General features: G+C 42.6%; 1 protein-coding gene and 1 long non-coding RNA gene across 5 annotated transcripts in view; one reads left to right on the top strand and one right to left on the bottom strand.

The window, feature by feature from the left end:
- Positions 1–263: 263 nt before the first annotated feature.
- LOC132028759 (uncharacterized) lies at positions 264–25,275 on the bottom strand. 4 transcript variants are annotated; one of them, XR_009407536.1, is made up of 4 exons: positions 25,187–25,275; positions 19,683–19,808; positions 18,247–18,465; positions 16,455–17,436 (listed from the first exon to the last, which is right to left on the bottom strand). It is a non-coding gene; the product is annotated as an uncharacterized LOC132028759 (long non-coding RNA). The 4 variants fall into 4 exon arrangements; XR_009407534.1 differs by having other exon boundaries at positions 16,457–16,659; XR_009407535.1 differs by having other exon boundaries at positions 16,457–16,659; positions 18,247–18,444.
- DMGDH (dimethylglycine dehydrogenase) overlaps positions 24,689–25,276 on the top strand; it is a 66,103-nt gene continuing 65,515 nt past the window's right edge. The window contains exon 1 of the mRNA XM_059418126.1: positions 24,689–24,795. The gene's annotated coding sequence lies outside the window, so the exon portion shown is untranslated. The remainder of the gene's footprint in view (positions 24,796–25,276) is intronic.

Raw genomic sequence — 25,276 nt, 5'->3', positions numbered from 1 at the left:
GACAATTTAAATACTACACCTCCCTGTCCTCTTGTTTCCCTTCTATGGCTTATTCTTAACACAGCAGCCAAAATGATCCTGTCCCTTCCTAGGTCAAAACTCTCCTGTGCCCTCTCCTACCACTCAGAGAAAGCTGAAATCCTTGCTAGGACTGACATGTCCTCACATAATCCATCTGCCCTTGTCTCTCGGATCTCATCTCCTTTGCCTCACCTCGTGTAAAGTTTTTTTTTCCGGCGAGATAAACACAACACCAGGCAAAGTGGGTGCAAGGCAAGATTTATTAAAAACACTCTCCAGCGAAGTTTCAGGGCTCAGGAGAAGGGGAGCCAGGAAAGTTGCACTGGAAGGAAGTGCACACCCTCGGGCGAGGTTCCGAGACTCTGGAAAGCAGAGTGGCGGAAGTCATACCCAAGGCAGGGAGGAGGGGGCTTTTAAGGGGTCTCGGAGGAAGCTCAGGGGTCTTTTGGAAGTTTCCCTTATTTGGATATTTCGCCTGCTCGTCGGGATCCCATTGGTCCACTGGAGCCCAGGGCAGGGGTCTCAGATTCCTGCTTGTCAGGGTCCCATTGGTCCATGGGAACCTGGAGCAGGAGCGTCTCAGATTCCTGCTTGGGCTTTTGCTCTCCTGTCCGAGCTCAGGTCTTGTGGTGGGCACTTTCACCATCTTGGGCCTTTGTTCTCCTGTCCAAGTTCAGGTTTTGTGGCGGGAACTTTCGCCATCTTAAGTAGCCCTTTCTGCCAGCCCAACACCTTGCACTGTGTCCTCAGCAATCCTAGCTTCTTAGCTGCTTCTTGTGCTCATGGGGCCAGCAGGGCATCTCTGGCTTTGCCCTTTCTGGACAGCTCTTTTCCAAGAAATCTGTGTGGCCATTATTATCTACTCCAGGGCTTTTCTTCAAAATAATCTTTAGCAAGGGCTTCCTAGGGCCCTCTGTCCCTAAAATCTCAACTCTGTGGGCTCTGGGATGACCAACATCAGCCCAGGAGAGAGGGCTTTCCTAGCACAGAGGATTCTCAGTGCTAAAACTAGGTTTCTCCTGGGCACACCAGTCCAGTTGGTCACCCTGTATAGTCCCAGCACCTAGAACAGAGCTTGGCTCATCAGAGTCTTAATAAATATTTGTTGAATACAAGGAACGAATGAATGAATGAGCAAGTAGGTAAAAGAAAGAAGCATTTTTAGTGGGAGTGTAGAGGAGGTATATATTGCCCATAAAATCAGAATATGTAGATATATATGTTCACCATAGCAACTTGTAAGGCTTCTTTAGCATGGAAAGAAGCCCAGCTTCCGTGAACAGGGGACCAGTATTTCTTAATCTCCTAATCAGAAAAGTATAATTTACCAATTTTGCTGCTACCGAGAGTGGTTTGAACATAGTGTCCTGAACTCATCTTTTAGAGAAAATTAATGTGGCTTTGTTAGCTTCCCTGTTTTTAGACTTTAACATGGTTTCTGCATTTTAAGTGGCACTGATGCATTTCTCAGTGTGTACTTTTTCCATCGCTAATGACCCTGAGTCAGAGCCCCCTCCTCTATCCTAATCCTTCCCTCAACTCTTGCAGCCTGGACCTTCCTCGGGCTGCTCGTTTAGTCGTTCTGCTTGCACAGCCTGCCATTCCATTTACTGATGCCCCTGTTTACTCCCACCCATCTCTCCAACTTCAGCTCCTTTGAGTCAGCACGAGCTAATGCTGTTCTGTCATACATGATGTACTTGTTCTTCCAAATTTTTGGTTAGAGAATTCAACAAGGCAGCGTAAGACAGTGGTGGATGCGTCTTTGTAACCCTGGACCCGACTCTGGTTTGGATGTTCATTCATTCATTCAGCATCTTTTTGAGTCCTACAACGTGCCAGGCCCTGGGACTCTAACAATTAACAAGATATTTCCTCTGTCCCCTCAAATAGGGACAGGCGAATAAACAGGAATGATCCAGGGAGTACTGACACTGTATTGTACTTTTTTATGATAAATATTGGGTACTACAGGAAGGGTGCCGTGACTAACACAGGCCAAGCACTAAGTGCATGTTATTTGGGTAATGAATGGATGAGTCAGTGATTGAGAGTGGATATAATTTTTTTTAATTTAAATTCATTTAGCCAAGGTTTGGGACATCATTAGTTTTTGCTGTAATGTTCAATGACTCATTAGTTGAGTATAACACCCAACGCTCATCATATCATGTACCCTCGAGAGTGGATATAATTGTTATGAGAGCACAGAACCCTCAGAGTAGGTCATCACCATCAACTGGAAAGACGCTTCTTCCATTTTTCTGTTTTGAAGAGGCCAGCTCATCTGGGTCTCTATCATGAAGAGTACGACTTCTCTTTCCCTTTCTCTCCTTTCCTCTCTAAGTAACAGAATGGAAGTGCAGGTGGCGCAGAGTGTCGGCAAGGCATCTCAGCACGCCCCATCTCCTTTGCTAAGGACTCTTTAAGAAAATAACTCTGATGGCCGGAGAAAATGTAGCCTCCTGAAATTCTCTCCAGCATTTGTATTATTGATTAGACAAAGTGTGTGCTGGTCTCCAAGGCAGCTGACTGTACAGCCAAAATGAGTTGCTTAACTCTGCTTACGGTTTTGCAGAAGGGAATCAAATCTGGTCTGTGCTGCGGGTGAAAGGAATTGTTTTTCCAGCTGAACTTCGCCCCTTAGATGCCTCACGTGTCTTCCATCCCTTACAGCTATTCGGTGGGCGTGCACTGTTGATTCTACTCGCAGCGCAAGCAGGGTTTATCAGGGGGGCCATCGACTCTTCTAGGTAACTCCCGGGTACAGTAAACATCTGCTGCAGAACTGGAAAGAGCCGGTTCAAGCCAGTCATTCTTCATTTCACTGGGCAGTCTTAATTTTGACAATTACCTCATTCTTAATTTGCCCTACCAAATCAGAACCTGTAGGAATTTTGCTCTTTAAGAAAACCCTCATTTTTCTATGTTGAAAATATTTAAGGTAAATTTTAAACAGGAATTTAACATTTCAGTGTGCATTAAAAAATTCATATGCATCTCTGTAAAGGGAGGACATTTTCCTATGCAGTCAAAATTAATTCTGATTCCTTAATACCCAGTCTGTAGCCAAATAGTCCCAGTCTGTACCCAAAAGGTCTTTTATGGCAGATTTATCAAAACTAGGATCCAATCTAGGATTGTGTTGATTTCTCCTTCCTTCCTTCTCCTTTCTCCTTCCTTCCTTCCTTCCTTCCTCCCTCCCTCCCTTTCTTTCTTTCTTTCTCTCTCTCTCTCCCTTTTTATTTTATTTTATTTACTTATTTGAGAGAGAGAGAGAGAGAGAGCAAGTAGACGGAGGGAGAGGGACAAGCAGACTCCTCACTGGGCATGGAGCATCTGATGGGACTGGAGGCAGGGCTCGATCTCATGACCGGAGATCACAGGATCACGACCAGAGCCAAGACCAAGAGTCAGAAGCTCAACCAACTGAGCCACCCAGGTGCCCTGCATTGGTTTCTTATATATAGATGAGCAATCCCAAGGTACTGACCTGTGGAATAGACCAGACCAGCTCTCCTATTGAATATATGATTCTCCTGATTGCTTCCTTGTGGTGTTGTTTACCTTATGCCTATATCACTTGTATTTCCTCTAAACTGGATTAGATTCCACTCAGGTATGTTTGGCTGTATATATTATTGATGATGCAGTGTTTCTAATACTGTGTCATGACAGGGAACTCATGATCTGATGATTTTTTCCTCTTGCAATTAGCAATCTTGTTATAAACTTTGAAACTAATTGATTTTATTGAAAAAGTCATGACTACCCATATTTTTTTTTAAAGATTTTATTTATTTATTTGACAGAGAGAGATCACAAGTAGGCAGAGAGGCAGGCGGAGAGAGAGAGGAGGAAGCAGGCTCCCTGCTGAGCAGAGAGCCCGATGTGGGACTCGATCCCAGGACCCTGAGATCATGACCTGAGCCGAAGGCAGCAGCTTAACCCACTGAGCCACCCAGGTGCCCTAGTTTTTTCATTTTTATCAACGATAGGTGAAAAAAGATACTTCATTGTTTTGACATGTACTTATCTAATTTTAATGTGTTGTGTATCTTTTCTGACCCTACATAGATTAAGGAAATATATTTCCTAATCTATAGGGTAAGGAAAGTCTCTTAGTTTCTGAAAGGTGTGGTATTTGTAGTAGGATATTAGCATTCAGATTGCTTTAATCTGTAAATCTGTTATCCCTCCCTTTTCCCTAACTACAAAGCTCTAAGGCAAATATTTCCCCCGCCTCCAATAAAAGTGCCTTTTAGGAAAGTGGACTTCATTTTTCTGTTAATTTTGGTCTAACATCCTATTGTAACTCATACAGTGAGAGGAAAAGACGCTTTCTCTGAAGACCTTAAAAGACTGTGGGAATTGAGGGAAATGGAGAGAAGGCAGTATGATGCCCATGTGCAGGGTGCAGGAGCTGGGAAATGATCCCCAGAAGTTGCCACAAAAGGGAAAAGACCTGCTGCCTGGGAAAGGAAGAGGCAAGGAGCGCCTAGCAAGTACCATGTTAAGGGATAATGAATGTGTCCATGCCCAGAAGCTGCCTGAAGTCTCTGGCAGTGCCTGGAAGCTCACATCATCTCTACTGGGTGCACTGTGCTTCCTGGCACTGCTGACTCCCAGCATCATAGCTTACAGTGGAATAGTGATTGTTGAAGAATGGTGATGCTCCTGGTGCTTACTCCAAGGTTTTACTTGGTCCCCAGTTGCATACAGCTCCTTCTCCTAACACCTGGAAGCCCAAGAAAATTGGGTGGACTAGAACTCTGAATCCCGGTCTCAGAGATGAGCCCCACCTTCATAATATCTGCACAGAAGGGAAGAGAATTGAACTAAGACGGCTCAAGATCCCCTCCTGGAACAGTAGTTACTAACCCTGTACACATTCCCCTTTGACTTTACCTTTGTTTAGAGGATTTTGAGTTTTGTGCAGACATTTAAATTTTTTTGCATGGTAAAACTGATGTTTCTTTTCTTTAATGACTATTCTTTCATGCATTTATGTTTAAAATCAAACTTTGATCAACCTTGAACTTGTTTTAAGAGATCTACCTTTTTCTTTCCATATGATTGTCCATTATTAAACAGTCCAGTTTTTCTTCACTGACCTGAAATCCCCTTTATCATACATTAACTTATATTGATCTTTCTTTCTTTTCTTCTTCTTTTTTTTTTTTTAATGCACATATCCAGTGGCTTTAATCGCTCCAGCTATGTTATATATAGTGATTTTTTTGGCAAGGCTACACCTTCCTGACTACCTCGGTTTTTCTAATTTTTCCATAAACCCTATGGTTTTTCTCCTGATATGAACCCAAGAGTTTGCATGTTTATTTTCCCTCAATCCTGATGATATTTTTCACTGGGATTATATGATAATTATTAATCAATCTAGAATAACTTAGCATTTTACAAGATTGTGTCTTTATCTTCATAAGCATGTGTAGATGTATTCATCTTAATCTGTTTCCTACAGTAGCACCCTCAAATTCCCTTCAACACCTCTTGTACATTTCTTGTTAATTTTTTCCGTAGCTACTTAGTCATTATGCTGAAACTGTAAGAAATCTTTACTTCCACTATACTCTCAAAATACTTGTAAAGTTTATGTAGAAAACAATGACTTTCATATATAATTAAGATTTATTCATTTATTTCATCTATCAAGCTGTTGTACGAGCATCCACTCCTGGAGTGTGGAGTTCAGGACCGAGTACTAAACTTAAGGAGAGGGGCTCCTGGGTGGCTCAGTGGGTTAAAGCCTCTGCCTTTGGCTCAGGTCATGATGTCAGGGTCCTGGGATCGAGCCCTACATTGGGCTCTCTGCTCAGCAGCGAGCCTGCTTCCCCTTCTCTCTCTGTCTGCCTCTCTGCCTACTTGTGATTTCTATGTCAAATAAATAAATAAAAATCTTTTAAAAAAATAAATAAACTTAAGGAGAGACTTTGGTGCTGGAATGTGGTCAGAGGAGAGTCATCGTGAGGGTACAGGGAATGGGAACCAAGTCACTTAATGGTATTACACTATATTATGTACACTGAATGCCTACTATATGCCAGACACTCTTCCTAAGTATCTTGTTATTTCACTTAATCCTCATAGTAATCCAATGAGGACGGTTCTGTTGTTATCCTCATTTAAGAGATGAGAAAATGAAGGTGGAAAAGTTAATTGTCCAATTCACAGTGCTAGTATGGCAAGGCACATCTTAGAAGTCTATATCTTTGGTTGAGGGAAATGAGGTAGAGTATAGGGAAGCATGACACCTACTTTCAAATTTTTTTTTCTTTTCTATTTTTTTTTAATTTTTAGTTTTTTATAAACATATAATATATTTTTAACCCCCAGGGTACAGGTATGTGAATTGCCAGGTTTACACACTTCACAGCACTCACCATAGCACACACCCTCCCCAATGTCCATAACCCCACCCCCCTTCTCCCAATCCTTCTCCCCCCAGCAACCCTCAGTTTGTTTTGTGAGGTTAAGAGTCACTTATGGTTTGTCTCCCTCCCAATCCCATCTTGTTTCATTTATTCGTACCCTACCCCCTTAACCCCCCCATGTTGTATCTCCACTTCCTCATATCAGGGAGATCATATGATAGTTGTCTTTCTCCGCTTGACTTATTTCGCTAAGCATAATACTCTCTAGTTCCATCCACGTTGTCGCAAATGGCAAGATTTCATTTCTTTTGATGGCTGCATAGTATTCCATTTTGTATATATACCACATCTTCTTTATCCATTCATCTGTTGATGGACATCTAGGTTCTTTCCATAGTTTGGCTATTGTGGACATTGCTGCTATAAACATTCGGGTGCACGTGCCCCTTCGGATCACTATGTTTGTATCTTTAGGGTAAATACCCAGTAGTGCAATTGCTGGGTCATAGGGGAGTTCTATTTTCAACATTTTGAGGAACCTCCATGCTGTTTTCCAGAGTGCTTGTACCAGCTTGCATTCCCACCAACAGTGTAGGAGGGTTCCCCTTTCTCCGCATCCTCGCCAGCATCTGTCATTTCCTGACTTGTTGATTTTAGCCATTCTGACTGGTGTGAGGTGATATCTCATTGTGGTTTTGTATTTCCCTGATGCCGAGTGATATGGAGCACTTTTTCATGTGTCTGTTGGCCATCTGAATGTCTTCTTTGCAGAAATGTCTGTTCATGTCCTCTGCCCATTTCTTGATTGGATTATTTGTTCTTTGGGTGTTGAGTTTGCTAAGTTCTTTATAGATTTTGGACACTAGTCCTTTATCTGATATGTCGTTTGCAAATATCTTCTCCCATTCTGTCAGTTGTCTTTTGATTTTAACTGTTTCCTTTGCTGTGCAAAAGCTTTTGATCTTGATGAAATCCCAATAGTTCATTTTTGCCATTGCTTCCCTTGCCTTTGGCGATGTTCCTAGGAAGATGTTGCTGCGGCTGAGGTCGAAAAGGTTGCTGCCTGTGTTCTCCTCAAGGATTTTAATGGATTCCTTTCGCACATTGAGGTCCTTCATCCATTTTGAGTCTATTTTCGTGTGTGGTGTAAGGAAATGGTCCAATTTCATTTTTCTGCATGTGGCTGTCCAATTTTCCCAACACCATTTATTGAAGAGGCTGTCTTTTTTCCATTGGACATTCTTTCCTGCTTTGTCGAAGATTAGTTGACCATAGAGTTGAGGGTCTATTTCTGGGCTCTCTATTCTGTTCCATTGGTCTATGTGTCTTTTTTGTGCCAGTACCATGCTGTCTTGATGATGACAGCTTTGTAATAGAGCTTGAAGTCCAGAATTGTGATGCCACCAACGTTGGCTTTCTTTTTCAATATCCCTTTGGCTATTCGAGGTCTTTTCTGGTTCCATATAAATTTTAGCATTATTTGTTCCATTTCTTTGAAAAAGATGGATGGTACTTTGATAGGAATTGCATTAAATGTGTAGATTGCTTTAGGTAGCATAGACATTTTCACAATATTTATTCTTCCAATCCAGGAGCATGGAACATTTTTCCATTTCTTTGTGTCTTCCTCAATTTCTTTCATGAGTACTTTATAGTTTTCTGAGTATAGATTCTGTGTCTCTTTGGTTAGGTTTATTCCTAGGTATCTTATGGTTTTGGATGCAATTGTAAATGGGATTGACTCCTTAATATCTCTTTCTTCTGTCTTGCTGTTGGTGTAGAGAAATGCAACTGATTTCTGTGCATTGATTTTATATCCTGACACTTTACTGAATTCCTGTATAAGTTCTAGCAGTTTTGGAGTGGAGTCTTTTGGGTTTTCCACATATAGTATCATATCATCTGCGAAGAGTGATAATTTGACTTCTTCTTTGCCGATTTGGATGCCTTTAATTTCCTTTTGTTGTCTGATTGCTGAGGCTAGGACCTCTAGTACGATGTTGAATAGCAGTGGTGATAATGGACATCCCTGCCGTGTTCCTGACCTTAGCGGAAAAGCTTTCAGTTTTTCTCCATTGAGAATGATATTTGCGGTGGGTTTTTCATAGATGGCTTTGATGATATTGAGGTATGTGCCCTCTATCCCTACACTTTGAAGAGTTTTGATCAGGAAGGGATGCTGTACTTTGTCAAATGCTTTTTCAGCATCTATTGAGAGTATCATATGGTTCTTGTTCTTACTTTTATTGATGTGTTGTATCACATTGACTGATTTGCGGATGTTGAACCAACCTTGCAGCCCTGGAATAAATCCCACTTGGTCGTGGTGAATAATCTTTTTAATGTACTGTTGAATCCTATTGGCTAGTATTTTGTTGAGTATTTTCGCATCTGTGTTCATCAAGGATATTGGTCTATAGCTCTCTTTTTTGGTGGGATCCTTGTCTGGTTTTGGGATCAAGGTGATGCTGGCCTCATAAAATGAGTTTGGAAGTTTTCCTTCCATTTCTATTTTTTGGAACAGTTTCAGGAGAATAGGAATTAGTTCTTCTTTAAATGTTTGGTAGAATTCCCCCGGGAAGCCGTCTGGCCCTGGGCTTTTGTTTGTTTGGAGATTTTTAATGACTGTTTCAATCTCCTTACTGGTTATGGGTCTGTTCAGGCTTTCTATTTCTTCCTGGTTCAGTTGTGGTAGTTTATATGTTTCTAGGAATGCATCCATTTCTTCCAGATTGTCAAATTTATTGCCGTAGAGTTGCTCATAGTATGTTCTTATAATAGTTTGTATTTCTTTGGTGTTAGTTGTGATCTCTCCTCTTTCATTCATGATTTTATTTATTTGGGTCCTTTCTCTTTTCTTTTTGATAAGTCGGGCCAGGGGTTTATCAATTTTATTAATTCTTTCAAAGAACCAGCTCCTAGTTTCGTTGATTTGTTCTATTGTTTTTTTGGTTTCTATTTCATTGATTTCTGCTCTGATCTTTATGATTTCTCTTCTCCTGCTGGGCTTAGGGTTTCTTTCTTGTTCTTTCTCCAGCTCCTTTAGGTGTAGGGTTAGGTTGTGTACCTGAGACCTTTCTTGTTTCTTGAGAAAGGCTTGTACCGCTATATATTTTCCTCTCAGGACTGCCTTTGTTGTGTCCCACAGATTTTGAACCATTGTATTTTCATTATCATTTGTTTCCATGATTTTTTTCAATTCTTCTTTAATTTCCCGGTTGACCCCTTCATTCTTTAGAAGGATGCTGTTTAGTCTCCATGTATTTGGGTTCTTTCCAAACTTCCTCTTGTGGTTGAGTTCTAGCTTCAGAGCATTGTGGTCTGAAAATATGCAGGGAATGATCCCAATCTTTTGATACCGGTTGAGTCCTGATTTAGGACTGAGGATGTGATCTATTCTGGAGAATGTTCCATGTGCACTAGAGAAGAATGTGTATTCTGTTGCTTTGGGATGAAATGTTCTGAATATATCTGTGATGTCCATCTGGTCCAGTGTGTCGTTTAAGGCCTTTATTTCCTTGCTGATCTTTTGCTTGGATGATCTGTCCATTTCAGTGAGGGGAGTGTTAAAGTCCTCTAGTATTATTGTATTATTGTTGATGTGTTTCTTTGATTTTGTTATTAATTGGTTTATATATTTGGCTGCTCCCACATTGGGGGCATAGATATTTAAAATTGTTAGATCTTCTTGTTAGACAGACCCTTTGAGTATGATATAGTGTCCTTCCTCATATCTTATTATAGTCTTTGGCTTAAAATCTAATTGATCTGATATAAGGATTGCCACTCCTGCTTTCTTCTGATGTCCATTAGCATGGTAAATTCTTTTCCACCCCCTCACTTTAAATCTGGAGGTGTCTTCGGGCTTAAAATGAGTTTCTTGGAGGCAACATATAGATGGGTTTTGTTTTTTTATCCATTCTGATACCCTGTGTCTTTTGATTGGGGCATTTAGCCCATTAATATTCAGGGTAACTATTGAGAGATATGAATTTAGTGCCATTGTATTGCCTGTAAGGTGATTGTTACTGTATATTGTCTCTGTTCCTTACTGATCTACCACTTGTAGGCTCTCTCTTTGCTTAGAGGACCCCTTTCAATATTTCCTGTAGAGCTGGTTTGGTGTTTGCAAATTCTTTCAGTTTTTGTTTGTCCTGGAAGCTTTTAATCTCTCCTTCTATTTTCAATGATAGCCTAGCTGGATATAGTATTCTTGGCTGCATGTTTTTCTCATTTAGTGCTCTGAAAATATCATGCCAGCTCTTTCTGGCCTGCCAGGTCTCTGTGGATAAGTCAGCTGCCAATCTAATATTTTTACCATTGTATGTTACAGACTTCTTTTCCCGGGCTGCTTTCAGGATTTTCTCTTTGTCACTGAGACTTGTAAATTTTACTATTAGGTGATGGGGTGTGGGCCTATTCTTATTGATTTTGAGGGGTGTTCTCTGAACCTCCTGAATTTTGATGCTTGTTCCCTTTGCCATATTGGGGAAATTCTCCCCAATAATTCTCTCTAGTATACCTTCTGCTCCCCCTCTCTTTCTTCTTCTTATGGAATCCCAATTATTCTAATGTTGTTTTGTCTTATGGTGTCACTTATCTCTCGAATTCTCCCTTCGTGGTCCAGTAGCTGTTTGTCCCTCTTTTGCTCAGCTTCTTTATTCTCTGTCATTTGGTCTTCTATATCACTAATTCTTTCTTCTGCCTCATTTATCCTAGCAGTGAGAGCCTCCATTTTTTATTGCACCTCATTAATAGCTTTTTTGATTTCAACTTGGTTAGATTTTAATTCTTTTATTTCTCCAGAAAGGGTTTTTATATCTCCCGAGAGGGTTTCTCTAATATCTTCCATGCCTTTTTTGAGCCCGGCTAGAACCTTGAGAATTGTCATTCTGAACTCTAGATCTGACATATTACCAATGTCTGTATTGATTAGGTCCCTAGCCTTCGGTACTGCCTCTTGTTCTTTTTTTTTGTGGTGAATTTTCCCGCCTTGTCATTTTGTCCAGATAAGAGTATATGAAGGAGCAAGTAAAATACTAAAAGGGTGGCAACAACCCCAGGAAAATATGCTTTAACCAAAGCAGAAGAGATCCCAAGTCGTGAGCAGGGAGAGAGGGGATAAAAAGAGGTTCAAAAAGAAAGAAAGAAAAAAAAGAAACAAAAAAGAATTTAAAAAAAGAAAATGAATAAAGAAAAATATAAAAAAGAAAAAGTATATATATTAGATAAACTAGTTAAAAAACGTTAAAAAAGAAAAGGGTAAAAGTTAAAAAAAATTTTCAGCAGAAGAAGAGAAAAAAAAGAAAAAGAAAAAAATTGAATTAACTGCAAGACTAAAAAAATCACAGGGAGAAAGCCATGAGTTCCGTGCTTTGCTTTCTCCTCCTCTGGAATTCTGAGACTCTCCTTGGTATTGAAACCGCACTCCTTGGTAGGTGAACTTGGTCTTGGCTGGATTTCTTGTTGATCTTCTGGGGGAGGGGCCTGGTGTAGTGATTCTCAAGTGTCTGCCCCAGGCGGAATTGCACCGCCCTTACCAGGGGCCAGGCTGAGTAATCCACTCGGGTTTGCTTTCAGGAGCTTTTGTTCCCTGAGCGCTTTCTGTAGAGTTCCGGAGGATGGGAATACAAATGGCGGCCTCCTGGTCTCTGGCCAGGAGGAGCCAAAAGCCTGGAGCCCCACTCCTCAGTGCGCCCTCAGAGAACAGCGCCCAGTTACTCCCGTCTGCCTGACCTCTGGCCGCGCTCCGAGCTCACCGAGCCTACGACTGGTTCAAGGTAACACCGAGCTGTGAGCTTACTGTCGGCTCTGTCTCTGTAGCCGGCTTTCCTGTTCCAATACCCGCAAACTCTGCGACACTCAGACACCCCTGATCCTTCTGTGACCCTGCGGGACCTGAGGCCACGCTGACCCGGCGTGGGCTTCACCCGGTTTAGCCTCTGGAGTGATGTCCCTCAGCAGAACAGACTTTTAAAAGTCCTGATTTTGTGCTCCTGTTGCTCCGCCGTTTGCCGGGAGCCGGCCCCTCCCCCCGGGGTCTATCTTCCTGTCGCTTTGGATTCAGGTTGGCTTGGCCTTCCCTAGTTGCCTGCCTTTTGAAGACAACTGCTGGAAAACCAGAGAAAATACAAGTGTCATGTGTTCCAGATTTTGATTTTACAGGGAACTGAACTTTTTTTTTAAATCAGCCTCCATGCCCAGTGTGGACAGCCCAATGCAGGGCTTGAACTCACAACCCTGAGGTCAAAACCTGGGCTGAGATCAAGAATCAGATGCTTAACTGACTGAGCTACACAGGTGTCCCTGGAACTGAACACTTTTAATTCCTGAAATAAGACTATGTTTGCTAAATAAAGTGGTCATGGAGCTTTCTCTTGCCCAACATGGACCCAGTGAAGTCCTAAAGCATGTCAGTATTTTCAGATAGGGAGAGAGGATAGACTTCACCCAATGGGCAGGTTTAAAGAGACAGAGGAAGACAAAAAGAAAGTTGCCTTCTGATTATTATATTTCATGAATCCTGTTTGTTTAATATGATAATCATAATAATATTGTAAATTTTATTTACTAGCTTTACTTTTTTTTATAAATCTATAAAGCTTGAAAGACTTAATTATATTTATAGAGCAGAACACAATGGCTCTAAACCTTGAAAATTTAAGAATAATGGCATAACTTAAAGAAGCCAAGAGATAGGGGTGCCTGGGTGGCTCAGTTGGTTAGGCAACTGCCTTCAGCTCAGGTCACAATCCTGGAGTCCCAGGATCGAGTTCCACATCGGGCTCCCAGCTCTATGGGGAGTCTGCTTCTCTCTCTGACCTTCTCGCCTTTCATGCTCTCTCTCAAATAAATTAAAAAAAAAAAGGCCAAGAGGTAGATGAGGGAGGAAGAGTAGAGAGGAGTGGAAAGAGCTGATTCTTATTTTACAGAGTGTAAGTAAGAGATGTTGCTTTACATCAATGGATTAAAGAAATGAGAAGTTAAACAGAAAATTCAAAACTTATAAAGATAATGTAACAGAAGAAGTAAAAATGTAATCAAAATTGGGAAAAGTAGAACAGGGAGAAAAGGGGGAATGTTACATGATTTAAATGCTTGAGGCTTTGTAAAGGGTTAGCAGTAATTACAGCTTAAAATGGTAAAACCAGACATTAGGTATAAGACTTCAAAACACAAGTAGCAAACAGGTCATTAACTCTGGGAATTGGAATGGTGTCAGGAGAGGGACAGCCATTAGTTTTAATCTTATACACTCTATACTTTTTGAATATTTATTGCATGCATAGTGTTTCTACCAATAAATAAAATGAGGTTAGAGAAAAAGAGTGATCTTAATTAAACAATTCCTACCTGGCTCAAACCCAGGGTTTGATGTGCATATTAAGGCTACTTCTCCAGCTGCCATGTTTTTCTGAAGCTGGGGCCAGAAATCCCCTGCCTGGGGCCAGAAATGTACCAGACCTCTAGGTTGTAGGCCTCTTTGGCATATTTTTTAATATCCCATCTGGTTCCAACTCTGGGCTCTAGTTCTGCAACACAATGATCACAGCATGTCTGTCACTGTTCCTACATTCACATTGTAGGCGCTCTGATGGGCATCTTTTAAAGTTAAAACATGATTGGGATGTCTGCGTGGCTCATTCTGTTAAGCAGCTGCCCTTGGCTCAGGTCATGATCCCAGAGTCCTGGGATTGAATCTCACATTGGGCTCCCTGCTCATCGGGGAGCCTGCTTCTTCCTCTGCCTGCTGTTCCCCCTGCTTGTGCTCTCTCTCCCTCTCTCTCTGACGAATAAATAAATACATAAAATCTTTTTAAGTAATGATGAACTTCATATTATCTCATTTTTTTCATTAACATCAACTGTTTTTGGTCTTACTCTGTCTCTTTTCATTAGACTGTACCATTACTGTTCATTATAGCCTTTTCCATGTTCTCAGAATAAGAAAACATGAGGACAGGGCACCTGGGTAGCTCATTTGTTAAGCGTCTGCCTTCGGTTCAGGTCATGATCCCAGCGTCCTGGAATCGCATTCAGAGATCATTGATTCAGCAAGATGAAGACTTGTTACAGAAAGAAACAGAAAAACAACACAAAGGTTTTTGACGTAATTGAGTATTTAAAATCATAATTTTGAAGGAACTAAGGTTTGTTGGTTTGGTTTTTTTTTTTTTTTTTTACCATCTTCTATTTATCTGAGAGGGAGAGCAGAGCAAGCGAGAACACGAGTGGTATGGGAGGGGCAGTGGGACAGGGAGCTCCCCACTGAGCAGGAAGCTGGATGCAGGACTGGATCCCAGGACCCTGGGATCATGACTTGAGCCGAAGGCAGACACTTACCTACTGAACCACCCAGGTGCCCCAGGAATGAACATTTTAGAAATAATATTATTATTATTATTATTTAAGATTTCTTTATTTGAGAGAGAGAGGGGAAGAGGTAGAGGGTGAGAGAGAGAGAGAATGAATCCTAGACTGTGCTCTCCCCACTGAGGGCACAGCCCATTGTGGGGCTGGATCTCACAACTCTGAGATCACAACCCAAGCTGAAACTGATTGGGGCACTTAACCGACTGAGCACCCAGGTGCCCCTTACTAATAAATTTTATACTTCTCTTTATGGAGCTGGGGTAATCTCTGAAAAATAATGAATAGTTTATTATACTTTCTACTTCAAAGTGATTTTATATTCACTTCTCTTTAGATGGGATTTTCCCCAGTGAGACCGCTGTGGCACAGAGCAGGGAGGAATAGCTGCTGAGTTTGTCGAGGGTGGACAGGACACCTTGTCTGGTCAACCCAGGTCATTTGTAGGGGTCTTCCCAGGAATGCCCTTAAGGCCACAGTTGAAAAGCTGACCTTAAGTAAGTGGAAAAAAGCCAGCAAAAATCTAAGTCTTCTTGACTTAGATTCTGCAGAAGCAATGTGTGAGGAATGGCAGAGAGAGTCCACAGAGAGGTTCTTAACAAAATGAACTTGTGTTCCCATCCATCTGGAGAACCTATCAGGTGGAGTTTGTGCCCATCTGTGCAGGTGATTGTTGCCAAGTGCGTCTGCCAGGATTGGGTGGCCCTGAGCCTTGGGAAGGTTGGTGAAGCAACAAGCTTTTCAACAGATTCAGAGAGTGATAAGGGAAACAGCAGCTGGGAGATTATTGGCCTTGTTGGGGGCTAGAGACTTGGGCTGAGAGCTCGACTCCAGGTGGTTGCAAAGATGGGAAATGGGGAATGAGGGCTTTTTCATTTTTAGAAAGGGAAGAAAAAGAATGTTCTGGGCCTTCATGTCCAATCAATGACGAATTCTCTTTCCTTCTTCAAAATATCCCTCATGTGTTATAGCTTGAGTGAAAGCAGAGGGATGGGAGTGAGCACAGCATGGACAAAGGAGGGCAAGGAAACTTGCTGGTACTGAGTATTACTAGCGGGGCCTCATGGGCCTGACTAGCCACCTACCTCCTAAGCTTTGCTCACTCACAGCCTTCACCCCTGCACAGCTCCATCCAGCTCTGCCTCTCCCACAGGAGAGGTTGTTCCCTGAAGCACTGTTCCCTTCTCACCCAGCATTGTAGGGTCCCCTTTGAGTCACCTGCTACAACCATCCAAAGAAAACCAAGGCTATGGCTGGGCCTCTTCTGGGTCTGCCCTTGGACTTCACTAAAACCCAGCATGCAAGTGAGAGATGTTTGCCTTGACAGCAATGCATGTACATAAACCTTTGACCCTGTACCCTGAGGAAATGAGGGCACAAAGCAATCCAATACCCTCATGAAACGTGGAGACTATGTAGTGGGATTTGTCAGAAGAGGGTGACTCCTCTCCCTAAAATACTAGGCTTACCCCTGCAATCAAGAAGTCTGCTTTTTTCTTTGTAAAAACCTCTAGCTGGAGTCGAGAGAGTTGTTTTGTTTTTTTTAAATTTTTTATTTTCTTATTAACATATAATGTATTTTTATCCCCAGGGGTACAGGTCTGTGAATCGCCAGGTTTACACACTTCACAGCACTCACCATAGTGCATACCCTCCCCAGTGTCCATAACCCCACCCTCCTCTCCCGACCCCCCGACCCCCAGCAACACTCAGTTTGTTTCGTGAGATTAAGAGTCACTTATGGTTTTTTAACTCTAACTTCATCCTTGTGGTGTCTGCACACTGGATGTCTGGCAGATCCCTCTGCTATTAAAGCATCACCTTTGCCAGCCACTTCCCCGACAAGGTCACAGGCACCAGCGTTCACATCTTCCCACTGAGGTCAGAGAGCAAGAGTTTGGATGGTGAGCCTGGCATTATCACGGTAAATGTAATAGATAACAAAGGGGGCAATGAGCAAGTCAGACGAATCCCAGTCATGGTTTAAACTGCAGTTTGAGGGGGATGGGGTGACTGGGTGATGGACATTAAGGAAGGCATGTGATGGGATGAGCATTCGCTGTTATATGCAACTGATGAATCACTGAACTCTACCTCTGAAATTAATAATACACTCTATGTTAATTGAATTGAAATAAAATTAAATTTAAAAACCCTGCAATCTGAGAAGACCAGCAGAGTTAGGGACCTTCTCCTTTCCTACCAGTGAGCTTGTATTTCCATTAATGTACTCACCACATGGCATTTTAGTAAATGTTTGTGTTTGCCTCTCTCACTGGACCGTGAGCCACTTTCGAACAGGCTCCGTGGCTTTCTTTCATCTTTGTTTTGAGCACAGAGATTGGACTATAACAGGTACTCAATAAATGTTGGTTGGTTGACTGAGTAAATGGGCATGAGCATTGACAAGTATGAACACTTTACATGTACACAGTATCACACAGTACCTCCACGTTCTTCCCCTGCTCTAGTTTTCTCAGTAACCTTGTGCATTTAAGCATAAATGATCTCCATTTTGCACAGAGAAGACCAGTGCTCTGAGCAGCCAAGTGTCCTGCCAAAGTCACATGCCCAGCAGGTGGCAAACTTGGGCATCAAACCCAATTCTTCTCATTCCCAGGCCAGTGCTGTGTTCCCAAGGACCACCCTATTTCTAGATGGACAAGTTAGAAGAGAAGATGGTTAAATAAGGTGAAAAGGGCACCTAGAAGTGTTTTCTCTATAGAAAAATAGCACAGAATCACCATGTCCTTCCAATGGCTTATTCCTTCCCGGTCCTATCTTCCCCTCCTCCCCAGCTAAAGATGCAGAGAAAAGCTCATTTATGAAGTACATACTCATTCTCATAATAATTTCTTAATAAACATTTTATGTGGAGTTTGTTATAAGTATAGTAACATATCAGGTCAGTTCCATACCTTACCCTCAAGAGGTTATTTTTATTACAGATGATCCCTGGCACTAAACCCTACCCTCCTCCCACCCCCTATCCCCACCCCCACAAAAATGACAGTTTATCTTGCTCTCTAGATTGTCCTCACTGGCAGAAAACTGAAAGTCTGCATGACACTTGGTCCAGCTCTCAAGAATTCCATGTGAAGTTGACAAACTACAAAGTAGTTTTTGAAATTAAAATTAAGGAGATACAATTCATAGGAGCTATCATGTGCAGCAAATGCAGCTTACGTACTCATAATCTCTTTCAATCACACACAATTTCAAACCTAGTTCTAAAAAATTGCAGTTTGAGGTCAGTCGAGTTCAAGGGCAGGAAATGGCAGAGTCAATACTAAATTGGGACTGTTTGGAGTGGCCTCATATTGTCCTGTCCATGGGCCTCAATGGTCTGGTGTAGCCATAGGCAGACATTAAGGTCTGGGTGACCAATTACCCCTTGGTCTTTTGGTCTACAGAGGGTTTATTCATTCGCCTGTGTTGTGGAGGATGTGGCTAGTCTACTTACAGTCAGGAAATCCTTCTATGAGGAAATTCTCATGGCGGACAAGGTGTGTGTCGGTGGTGCCCCCACCAAACTGATTCAGTGTCAGGCAGCCGGGGAGACGCGGTCAGAGAGCTTCCATTGGGCTGTCAGGACATCCCTCCTTTCTCTTCATTTCTTCCCAACCTCAGTCCTCATCCTTGCTATTTCAACACTTTCTTTCTGGTTGAGCAAAAAGATCTTCTAAAATTAAGAACAAGTTCTCTGTGGGCCAGATGAAATCTTGGTGCTAAGCTCCAGAGAAACAAAACTTGGTCCTACCATATAACTCTGAGTGTCTGATGAAACAATAAAATTGCGCAGTGGGTATGATGTGTTGGGCTTTTTATGCTGGTTAACTCAGGAGACTCCACAGCTAGCTCCTGTCATACCCTCCTGTATCATGGGTCAAAAATCTAAGCCTGGGGGTGCTGAGTGGCTCCTTCAGTTGAGCAACCAACTCTGGATTTTGGCTCAGGTCATGATCTGGAAGTCATGAGATTGAGCCCCGCATTGGGCTCCACGCTCAGCGCGGAGTCTGCTTGTCCTTCTCCCTCTGCTCCTCCCCCCACTCACACTCTTGCTCAAAAATAATGAATGACTCTTTAAAAAAAAAAAACAAAACAGAAATTTACCCTTGGAAAAGTCAAATGACTTGTGCAGTCACACAACTGGTGAGTGGAAGCATCAAGACAGGATCCCAGGTTTCTCAGATACATGATGCATATATGAATATGATCAGAGCAAATCAAAAGACCCATTCCCAGCTTGCAACCATTTCATTCTTTCGCTTTATTTTCCACTTTAGTTTAGGGGACTGCTCTCAAAGAAGAGTAAAAATAGAATCAAAGCTCCAGTTTGATGTTACTCGCCAATCCTATCACAGTTTTTACCTCCAACTCCTACTGTTTTGTTTTTTTCCTAGCTCAGGGGATGAGGTGAAACTGTGTTGGTCTCTTCACACCCCTCTCCCCCAACAAAACCCAAATGTCTACTATCTATGCTGTGTTAATCTGGTGGTTACCTTTAATCATCTTTACCAAACACACTGTTACAGTACAAGACACAAATTAGCCAGAGGCATTAATGTGAAGCAATAGCAGTTTCAATTTGTAAAGGAAACTCTTGAATATCCACAGCGTGGATATTCATGGAACAAATATTAAGGTGTGTATTTTAGCATTCCTTTTACCTGAAGATGCTAGTGTGTGTGTGGAGGGGGGCACTGGAAAAGGGAGAGGTCGTTTTCTTCTATATGCTTCAGCCCATGTACTGTCACTGTCTCGACGTCTTAGCAACTCTGGCAAGTGAAACGGCCCTTAGACAATACTCAGAATTATTTATTTATCTTCTCTCAGTCAGATTTAAACAAACTCTCACCCTCTGAATTAAACACTGTCTTGGGGGATGCCTCCACTGACCTGTGTCAGGATGGTCTGCGGCTACTTCCAGAGTCCAGCCTTCACGTAGCCCCTCTTCTCCAGAGTTATGAGAAAGCTGTCACCTCCAACTACAACCTCTCCACTACCCAGACGTTCCAAAATACCCTGATGGAAAGAAAGAAAAGTCACTTAGGATACACACCTTTTTTTTTTCTCTCCTAAAAGCAGTCTCCAATTTTAGGAAAAGTGGTACTGTTTTCTTACAGCTCCAGTTCTGTTAAAATCCTCAATGTCTAATAATATTTCAGAAAGATTGAGTATATTATATTTCTTGGACACTCCAGATATTCGTTTTGTGCAAAGTGCTGTGAATAGTTTTTCTCAAATAACATTTAATCTGAGTCAAGTTACAGTGAAAGTGCTGATTCTATGATAATTAGTTTGGTTTTTCAACATGTTTGTGGCAGGCAGTGATAGTTGCCTAATTAATATATATTTTCTCTCCTCTTCTCTGTTAATGTATTTCATTTGGGGAGACAAATATCCCTAACTTAAAACAAATCCTTGGGCTCCCTTGCTTCTAGGGGTGGCCATTTGACACGGTGCTGGCCAGTGAGACATAGGTGGAAGTCAGTTAAAGATTTCTGAAAAGTTTTGCTTTCCTGATGTAGAGGGGCACTCCCTTCTAAAAATCTGGGCATTTTTCCTTCTCCTTCCTATTTGGAATGTTACCATAAGTCCTGGAGGAGTATCAGTCATCTTTTACCCATCCCATTGGAAGCTGACTAAAAGCTGGTGTAACTAGCAGGAGTGTGTGTGTGTGTGTGTGTGTGTGTGTGTGTGTGTGTGTGTTTGAGTAGCTAGCTGCAGCAACCAAGGATTCAAAGACCTCATGTTAGGTGGAAAAAATAGTCTCTTTTTTGTGTAACCACTACACACAATCCTAAGGGACACATAGTTTCATAACAATGCCCTACATTTTCCAGCATGTTTACATACATGTTTTTATTTGGTACTCTGGACAACTTTATGAGCTAGGCAAGGCAGATGGTTTTTATTCCCATTTTATAAATGAGGAAACAGACATTCAGAGAGGCTAAGTGACTTGTCCAAGGTCACAGAGCTAAGCATGTCAACAAGTAGACTTTGGATCTTCTAAATTCCTCATCTAGCCTCTTTCTACTCCCACTTCTCTGTTGGGCCCAGCCATACTTGTATCCAGAGCAATTCTCCCAGACCTTACAGTTTCCATTGTCTAAAGGGTGACTCCCCCAGATACCTGCATGGGTCACCCTCTCACTTCCTTCAGGACTTTGATCAAGGATCATCTTTTCAGGGAGGGCTTTGCTGACCATCTTATATAAACACTACAAACACCCCATGGCCATCCCCATTCCTCTTGTGTAGACTGCCTTAGTGTAAGGTAGAGTTTTTCTTTTTTTAATTTTTAAAGATTTTTAATTTATTTATTTGTCAGAGAGAGAGAGAGAAAAAAAGAGAACACAAATAGGAGGAGTGGCAGGCAGAGGGAAAAGCAGATTCCCCGCTGAGCAGGGAGCCTGATGCAGGGCTCGATTCCAGGACCCTGGGATCATGACCTGAGCCGAAGGTAGACTCTTAAAGACTGAGCCACCCAGGCATCTCAAGATACAACCTTTTATTGAAAATCAAGGCCAGTTCATTTCAGCCAGTGTACGGTTGGACACAGAGCAATGCATGAGTGGGGGAGAAAAGCATCTAGTTGCTTCTTCTAACCAGTCTGCAGTCCCAGAAGGTACATTAGCAAGGCTTGTAGTTGAGGCCACCTTATCCACGGCATCTCCATTTTGGAATGGAGTTTGGAAGTGGGATGGAGACCAGCTGTGTTAACTGTGTTAGCCAAAGACACTGTTTTGACAGAGAGGCTCCCGACTCTGGGTACTTTTTCCATACTTCATATCTAAAAATGAATTTTAGATGAATGTGGAAGAAATGTTAAGATTTATTATGACTCTTACCTCTTTCTCTCTTCCCTCTATAAAATGCACTTCACACTTTTGATTATGAACTTTTGAAACATAAAAAGGACTTCAACTTTAAACTCTGCCGAGACCTTTCCACCTGCCAGGTGCAGTTCCAGGCAAGAGGGATAGGATAATACACTTTGGAATAAGATGAGGTCCCTGCCCTTAAGAAACCCAATGTCTGGCCACCTTGGGGGAAAGCCAGGGTGTCAAAAAGACCTCACAACTCGCGTGATAAATAAATTCTGCAGAGGACTATGGAAGCGAGAATCAGAAGCAGAGTCGTTTGCATAAAATGTTGTCTTGAAAAATCTAACACTTCAGTTAAGTTAACCATGTTAAGAATCAAATTTAGTCCTAGAAGGAGAAAAACACTGCCATACAATCTGGGTGTTACAGGATAGTATCTCACCTCCCACATCCAGTCTGTCCCAGGGTTATGACAAGTGTATCTATTTAACACTTCTTAGAAGTGAAGCCTCCTCCCGTCCTCACTGCCCCTACATTGTTGAAATGGCCTCCATCTCACTCCAGCCCACTCCGGCATATCTTCCGTTGCTACAGAGTGAAACCCCGCCTGACCTACTCTCATCTGGGATTGCCTCCTTCCTGCTTTGTTCTGCCTAAGGCCAAACACCCTCCATTCCTGCATCTATCACCTGTATTGCACGATCTGATTACCTTCCCGTCTCCTCTGTTTGGCTTTAAAATGCTTCTCCTCTAACACCCCTTGTCCTCCACGCTATTTGTTATTTTCCACAAATAAGTGAAACCATATGATAATTGACTCTCTCTGCTTGACTTATTTCACTCAGCTTAATCTCTTCCAGTCCCATCAATGTTGCTACAAAAGTTGGGTAGTCATCCTTTCTGATGGAGGCATAATACTCCATAGTGTATATGGACCACATCTTCCTTATCCATTCGTCCGTTGAAGGGCATCTTGGTTCTTTCCATAGTTTGGCGACTGTGGCCATTGCTGCTATAAACTTGGGGTACAGATGGCCCTTCTTTTCACGACATCTATATCTTTGGGGTGAGTCATGAGAGACTATGGACTCTGAAAAACAATCTGAGGGGTTTGAAGTGGTGGGGGTGTGGGAGGTTGGGGTACCAGGTGGTGGGTATTATAGAGGGCACGGATTGCATGGAGCACTGGGTGTGGTGAAAAAATAATGAATACTGTTTTTCTGAAAATAAATTGAAAAAATAAATAAATAAAATGCTTGCGGCTCAGGTGACAGATCTCATTGGTCTCTCTTCCTACCACCGCATACGGCAGCTCACCAAGAGTAGGCCCTTCATAAACTGTGCCAAGAGTTAGCAGACAGGGAAGACTTTTGAAAATGTCTCTTGTTTCATAAGTGCTGCAAGTCTGGTCCTGAAGAGGGGAAAAAATAGCACTCTAGAACAGAAAATTAGCTAAGGTTTTAAGAAAATGACAGGGCTTATTTTTATTGTATCCTCGTGATAACAAGTCAAGGCATTTTGATCTGTTACCTAGATATTTGTCCAAAATTTCAAATTTTGCCCATTTTTTAAACAGCCATTAGTAAAATAACCACATCATCAAGATTTGAATTCAGAGCATCTTTTAGTTTCTCCTTCACTACTCTATTTACCACCTCAATTAATTACTACACCAGGAGGATCTAAAGACAGCACTAGTATGACAGAGGACTGTGGAAAACACAGATCACTGTAAATTTACTTTCAGTACATTTCTATTTTCATTCCATTCTGTCTTTCATTTTGGCAGTGACTCTGCCTCAGAGCTGACAGTGAGCTCCGAGAAGCATTTCTTCTTCGTTTTTGCAGACCTCAGTCTCTAGACTTCTGGATTTAAGGTCTGGCTCCCGGGTGCCTCTGTTCACACACAGAAGAGCAGACCAACTTCACCCTCTGGCGGGAGGCTACCAGGCATCCATTCTGCCTGAAGCAGCCATTAGGACTGCTCTTGGGGATTAATGAGGCTACTCTTCACCTCCCCCTGCCCCTGTCCCCTGTGGCAATCAAATGAATTCTTAAGATGTACCTGTTAGCTGACAGGAGAGGTGATATTAGGTGATTTCCACTAACATTTTAACTCTTGGGTACACATTAGATGGGTTATCATATGATACTCTTGGTGTTACAAGAGCAGGGGCTGGGAAGAAATTGGACAGGGACAATATATTTTAAAAATCTTTTTTTAAAAATGAGCTCAAGGTGAGCACAGTATTACAGAAAATTTAGAGGAAGAAATCAGCACAATGTCTTTATCTTTTTATTAAGCTCATTTTCTTCAATGCCCATATTTTACTTTCATAATCAGAAAAACATATCCAAAGATTTTTTCATTAATTGTTAAACCCATGTTGCATATCTTATGTAATTATCACCATTATTATTTCCTTCCTTGCACTGCATATATAAATATTTTTAGGTAGTTGAGATCAGTCCATGACAAAGTGTAACTCCTTTCATAAGGTAACATTGCCAAAGCAGTTTGCTTGTTCCCATACTTAGCTTCTTAATTGGCTGCCCAATAAGTTGGTAAGTGGATGCACCTTTATTTAGGGAGCCCACCGTGGTTGGGCTTCTTGGTTATTTCTAACTTTTTATTATAAATAGATTAGTGATTCACATTTCCACGCCTATATAGCTGCTCCCTTCCCCACCCTCACTGAATTTTGGGGCACAGGTGGGTTGCTTTGAGGGATCCTGGAGATGTCCTGCGTCCAAGTTCATGCCTTTCTTAATTTTGTTTTGTCATCCCTTCTCCTCAACAAGCACACACCCAGCAGAGAAGCAGGGCGGGGTAGGGCGCGGTGGGGCGGGGTGGGGTGGGAATGAGGCTCACAGTTGGTGAGCAGATGGGGAATGAAGCCTGGAGAAGGGGCCAGGAAGACCCATGTGACTCATCAGAGGAGTCAGAGGAGGCCGAGCCCCTCCAAACCACCTTACTTACACCCACCTACCTGCGCCCCCCCCACATCCTCTCTCTGCAGCCTCGGGTATGGGGGGGTCTGCAACCGGGACTGGTTTCAGGCCAGCCCCTCGCTTGCAGGGCCAGGCCACCACCCTTCCCAAAACATGAGGGAACCGAGCTCTGGGGCCAGTTGACCAGAAGAAGACCTGACGGTGTTGGTGGGCTGAGGATAGAAAATGTAAGCATGGCCCCTGAATCCAAAACTGGACTTCACCTCCCCCTGCCCCCCACACTTAACCGTGGAGTAGAATGGGGTGACCTTGAGCTAGTTGCCTGACTCTCTGGGCCTCAGTTTCCTCATCTGAAAAATGGGAATAATCGTGAAAACGAGATAATTTGCGTAAAGCAGCATGGGGCGCCGGGTTAGGGCTCCATAAATGCTACCTGAAATTGTTATCTAATCCTGTCGCCAAGGTGGTATTGTCACCCCCGGTAACTGGCGATCGCGGAAACCCAGGCGCGGAGCCGTCTAAGTTCCCAGCCAAGAGCTGAGGTGGGGTTTGAACTTCAGGCACCGAGAGCCCTGTGCTCCGCGGGGCTGCATACCTCGCCGACGCCCGGAAACTCACCTTTTTGGCCCCGGGGACTCCGGCCGGTGCCATCGCGCCGCGACTGTGAGGGCGCCGAGTCCGGGAGAGCGCGCCAGCCCTGGAGCCCGC

Source organism: Mustela nigripes, chromosome 12, assembly GCF_022355385.1.
Source record: "Mustela nigripes isolate SB6536 chromosome 12, MUSNIG.SB6536, whole genome shotgun sequence".
Lineage (NCBI taxonomy): Eukaryota > Metazoa > Chordata > Mammalia > Carnivora > Mustelidae > Mustela > Mustela nigripes.
This window is presented reverse-complemented; position numbering and strand designations above follow the sequence as displayed.